At 41.3% G+C, this 6,000-nt stretch overlaps 1 protein-coding gene across 1 annotated transcript in view; it reads left to right on the top strand.

Annotated features, from left to right (window-relative positions):
• The window catches only part of LOC8032676 (2-acylglycerol O-acyltransferase 1), a 69,971-nt gene that overhangs the window by 41,565 nt on the left and 22,406 nt on the right, over positions 1 to 6,000 (top strand). The gene's annotated exons all lie outside the window — the stretch shown is intronic.

Here is a 6,000-nt window from a genome sequence, read left to right as displayed (position 1 = left end):
AAGCAGGATTTTTTTTACTTTTTATATTTCTGTGTGTGTGTGCGTGAAGGGGCTAGTTTGAACGAAGGACTCACAAAGCTACATTCTGCTTCCTCAAACTTCGCCCTGAATGGCCTTCAAGCACTGTGCCTTCCCTGGGGCTTCCCCACTCCCAGTCCCAGATCGAAAAAAAAAACGGACATTCCACAGAAGCTGTACATAGAAAAGAGATTGAACTCGTTTCCTAAAGGTCCGCAAAAATCTTTTTTTTTTTTCGTTTGAAAAAAAAAAAAGAAGCAAATATTATTTTTGTCATTTCATAAAAAAAGGCGTGTGCCGGGGGGCGGGGGGGGGGGGGGGGGGGGGGTCCCGTGGACAAATTGTAACGGTTACAAGTAATTTTATTACTTCAAAAAAGTAATCAAATTACTCTTGTGATTACTCCCTACTAAAAAGTAATCAACTGATTACAAAATTACTCCAAAAAGTAATTGATTACAAGTAATTTGATTACTTGTAATGCGTACGGTACAAGTCTGGTGCTATCCGATATTTTTTTAAGCCAATGTGACAACACCATTGCCGAGAAGCTGGGGCACGAGAACAGCATAAAGATTTATAGGTACGTTGATGATTACCTTGTGTTCAGCGAATTGGCAGAGCGATCGCTGGATGGCGTTGTAACCCAGATGCTCGATGTGTTTTCCTCGTGTTCTGGAGGTCTGAGGTTTACGCACGAGAAGCCGGTAGAAGGGACACTGCAGTTCCTTGACTTAAAACTACGCTTTCTGGAGAGTCACATATGTTGGGCGTACGAGCCAAGATCTAAGAAATGCATCCTGCCGTACGAGTCTGCCCATTCAAAATTGGTAAAAAAGGGGCATTGCTAGCACGTGTTTGGAGATGGCCCTAAAACGATCTTGTGAACATTCTGTGCAAGACAGCTTTAATCTACAGATTTCACGCCTGCAGAAGGCAGGTTTCCCACAAGGATGCCTGACTGAGGTTGACGGAAGGATTGTTGAAAAAATTCAAAGGGGCAACTAATCGGGCAAGAGAGAAGCCAAAAACGAGACCCGTAATTATTCCGTACTTGCATGCCATGTCCCATAATTTAAAGAAAGTTGCACAGCGGTTTAGAGTACCCGTAGTATTTTCAGCGCCGGAAAAGATGGCACGCTTGTGCCGTAGAATCAATAATCCCCAGACAGACATGGAGCAGTGCGGCACAAAACACAAAACCAAATATGCTGAGTGTGCCGTCGGAGTGGTTTACGAAATTCCGCTGACTTGCGGCTCCGTGTACATCGGCCATACTGGCAGATGTGTCAATGATCGTGCACGGGAACATGCCTCAGCTATGAGAGCAAGCCCGTCTGGTAATCTAGCTGTTCATTGTAGTCGCTGCCCATGCTCACCAGTTCTGCATGATGTGAAGGTTCTGGCGAAATACAAAGATAAAATATGCCGAGAAGTGCACGAGGCGTTTGAGATTAGAGCAAAGGGAGATGAATGCGTTACCGAGCCTTCCCTTGCCCTCTCAGGGAAAGAGTTTGATTTTATCAAGAGGTCTTCTGGATTGATGAGATGAATAGGCATTTTTAACGGCCTATATATTATGTGTTTTTTCCTAAATAAACCTTAGTTGCGAGTGCGCCTCGTCCTGTTTACTCTCGTCTTTGTCCTGTCGTTTTTTGGCGCTGTAAATACTGATCACGTGGGGCCTTCCGCACACAGCCCCAGACCGGAAGTGCGCCCGACGCGCCACCCCCGCGCCGTGACGCAACGGAGATTAACGTTGATAGCGCCATCTCTTGTTCTAGAATCACACTAAGTGAGGCTGGGGTAGCTAGCAGCTCCCTTGGCTATGAATGCCCACCTGAGCTTTTCGCTCATAAATGTGCGTTTAAGGTGAATGAGAGGGTTGAAATGCAGACATGCTTGTGGAAGTGTGCGATTATGCAAGGCAATTAGCAATTAGCCCAAATCGAAATTACAAATAAAACAAAGTTTAAAAATTTTGAAGGACGGAAAATGGGACCAAGACAACGCCTCAATAAGCTTCTACCGGCTCATCGGCACGCTATTTTTTTTTACTGTTAATTAGGCCCGAAGAAAGCTCAGTCGATTCCCTGCTCCTGTGAGACGTTTTCTTTTTGTATATTTTCACGTTCCGTTTTATTTTCTCGAAGTTTTTTTTCTCTGTTTTTGCGTTGAGCGTTTATTTGAAGCCTGTTTTTTTGTATAAGTTTTAATATGGCGGGCACTAGAGAGCTTAAATTTCCCCCCTGAATACCCCGACTCACTGTTTAAGTTTCTGCAAGTTGACTGATATGATACGCTTTGACGACTGGATACAGTCCTGCGGGCCAGATTACGCGAAAGTTAATTCGGGAAGGTAGAAATATTGCTGCCTTTAATTAGATTACACTCACTGTCTTGACATCTGTTGTAACAGATAACCCTATATTGAAAAAAAAAATTATTTAAAGATCGTCCTTTTGTCAGATAGGTTTATATATATATATATATATATATATATATATATATATATATACAGGGTGTTTTTTTCAGCTTAACATAATTTTTAAAAAGAAGCCATGAAAGCTAGGCTAATGCGGTCTGCGCAGGTGAGGTATACTGCGAGGGGGACATAGTATAGGGGGCTAATAGTGACAATCAGTCGGCTAATTAGTCAAAATTTGGTAATTAACTTTTTAATTATTGAGAAGAGACATATAGTTCCAAATATAAACTTGCTCAGGGTCATTGAAAACCACTAAATCAGTAATTTTGAGAAAGACTGAACGCGTGAGAAGCGTAGTAGTGCACTACAGTTACCGCTCGTGGAACAGGTACAAGGCTGGGGCGAGATAAGAGAGGGAAAAATTGCGCGAGCGCCTTATCGCAACCTCTAGCTTTGTACGTGCTTCACGAGTGCTAACTTTAGTGCACTACTACGCTTCTCACGCGCTCAAAGTCTTTCTGAAAATGACTGATTTAGGGGTTTTCGATGACGTCCAGCAAGTTTCTATTTGAAACTATATGCTTATTTTCATTAATTAAAAAGTTCATTAACGATTCTTAACTAATTACCCGACTGATCGTTACGATTAGCCTCTTATATTATGTCCTCCTGGCCGTGTAACTCACCTGCTAGACCGCATTAATCTAGCTTTTATTGTTTTTGAAAAAAAAATTCTGTTAAGCTTAAAAAAAACACCCTGTATCTACACAGCATATTATTATTATTTAGGAATACTGCAGGCCAATTGCGGCCCAAGCAGGATTGAGGGTTACAAAAGTGGAGTAAAAAAGAAAAAAAAACGCAACACCAGGTAATCCGTAAAATGGGAGAGGGGAACAGGGGAAAATTATGCAAAAATTGTAATAAAGCACATGTAATAGCTCACAACAAAGTTGGGAGGAGTGGCGGTAGTGGGGAACAGGAAAATAAAACACGATGCAAAGAGTTACACATCAAACAAACGCTCAATCGACTCCAAAACATTGTCAGATATAAATATGTGATGGGGTAGGTTGTTCCATTCTGTTATGGTTCTGGGAAAGAAGGAGTATTTAAATGCATTTGTTCGAGCGAATACTGGAGTTATTTTATGCGGATGGTCATGCCTTGTGCGCATAGTCGATGATGGGTGAAGAAAGGACGACGATTCAAGCCAGAGTTTTTTAAACCAGAGTTGATAAAGAAATTTTAGTCTAGCTAGCTTCCTTCGTGATTCAAGAGAGATGATGTTGTTACTTTGAATTAAGGCAGCAGGTGAGTCATGCGGGTGGTAGCGATTAAATATAAAACGAGCTGCTTGCTTTCGAACATCTTCCAGCATCTTGATATCTTTTTTTGTGAATGGATCCCAGACTGTACAGGCGTATTCTAACTTCGTTCTTATCAATGTGTTATAGGCTAAAAGTTTCACATGAGAAGGCACGTGCTTAAGCTTGTGCCTTATCATACCTAGTTTTCGACGGGCAGCTGCACAAACGTTCAATGTGTGAGGACCAAGATAAGTTGCTAGAAATTGTTATACCAAGATATTTAAAGCTCATCGTTCGAGAGATGTAGTTATCACCAATAAAGTATTCATACTGATGAGAGGACTTTTTGTTAGTGATGCGCATGTACAAGGACTTTTCTTGGTTAAGCTTCATCTCCCAACGATCGCACCAGCTAGAAACTGCATTAAGACTTTCGTTCAGAACAACTTGGTCCGTAGTAGAGTTAATATCCTTGAACAATAGACAGTCGTCCGCAAATAAACGAATACTCACGCTTTTATCAATACAAAAAGTGAGGTCATTAATAAAAATTGAAAAAAGAAGAGGGCCAAGGACACTCCCTTGCGGAACACCCGAAATTACAGGAAGAGGATCAGAATGGTGACCGACTACATCGACGAATTGTTTTCGCATTTGAAGATAAGATGAAATCCATTGAACAACTGTGGTGGGAAGGCCAATCTCATTTAGCTTGTATATAAGACCGGAATGAGGAACTCTGTCGAAGGCTTTGCTAAAATCAAGGAAGATGACGTCGACTTGACCAGGCCTATCTACTATAGAAGCAAAAGAATGAATAGTTGAAATGAGCTGAGTAGTAGCAGAAAGTCCCTTTCGGAACCCATGCTGAAAAGGCGAGATTATTTCATGTTTATCGAGGAAATCATTGATGTAATTAGAAATTATATGTTCCAGTAGTTTACACAAAGAGCTGGTGAGTGAAATTGGGCGATAATTTGTTAACATTGTACGGTCTCCTTTTTTAAAAACGAGTACAACCCGAGCAATTCGCCAATCTGAGGGAACAACGCCACATGAAAATGACAGCTGGAAGATAACAACAAGGAATCTAGAAATCCACTCAGCCTAACGACGAAGAAATGCATTTGGTATATCATCAGGACCATTTGACGATTTAGGTTTGAGGTTAAGTAGCATAGAAAAGATACCTTCAACCGTGATGAACTCTGAGCTTATTTCAGTTTCTTCGTTAAAGGAGGAATGTCTAGTGTAAGACTTCGAGAACACTGACTGATAGAAAAGATTAAACTCCGTAGCTATTTGTTGTTTGTCGTGAACCAACATTTCCCCAATTTTGACATAATCGACAGTTTTTTGTTGATTTGAGCTGAGATCATAACCGCAAAAATAAGCTAACTCGCTAAAAGAAAAGCTTTTTTTTAGTTCAGTTTAAGAAAGTGACTGATTTAGAGAACGCGATAGAAATAAATAATTAAAATAGAAAGGAAGTGAAAGATGATAATTAGGGAAACAACAGCTAGCGCACTTTTCACTCGCCATTGCCTAATGGCAACGGCGAGAAGAGCAGTTCAAACGGCCCGCCTAACTGCAACGGAAGACGTAAAAAAGCTTGCATTGGTCGTTTGGAGCACATTCAGCCAGTTTTGATGGCACATGGGTTCTTTACGATCGGAATTTTACAGCACCCATAATTTGTGGTCAGACACGCTTTACGGCCGCGTCAGTTAAAAGAAAAGAAAAAGAACAACATCATTTTGAGGTTGTAGATTCGTCATACGCAAAGATACAATCGAATTTTACGGAAAGCGCCGATTAGACTCTGACGATGATAACGCCGCGTTTTTGTAGACGAATTCTATTTGGCGAGCTTCGCGAACTTTTGACTCCAGCTTTGTGTTCGACGAGTCTCGAGCTCCCGGAAAAAAAGTCTTAGGTCAACCAGGAAATGCAATTAACGCAATATTGAAAAAATTTCGGTGTTAACAGCTCTCAGAATCACAGCCGGATCAAAATATTTTAAGCGTAGAAACACCTCTCCAGCGCTTATCACACGGCCGAAAAATATATCATTTGCTATATAACCCAAGCATCGAGGAGAATGCAGGGATTGGCGTTCCACGCGCCGCACGCGCACGCCTTCCCCGTATAAAAGATTCGAAGTAAATAACCAAATAAAACGTTGACGAACGCGCGTGCAAGATGCCATTTGTTTTAGGTATTTGCATTAGAAAAGCTACTACT

The sequence above is a fragment of the Ixodes scapularis genome, unplaced genomic scaffold (assembly GCF_016920785.2).
Source record: "Ixodes scapularis isolate PalLabHiFi unplaced genomic scaffold, ASM1692078v2 PGA_scaffold5__190_contigs__length_132052651, whole genome shotgun sequence".
Classification (NCBI taxonomy): domain Eukaryota; kingdom Metazoa; phylum Arthropoda; class Arachnida; order Ixodida; family Ixodidae; genus Ixodes; species Ixodes scapularis.
This window is presented reverse-complemented; position numbering and strand designations above follow the sequence as displayed.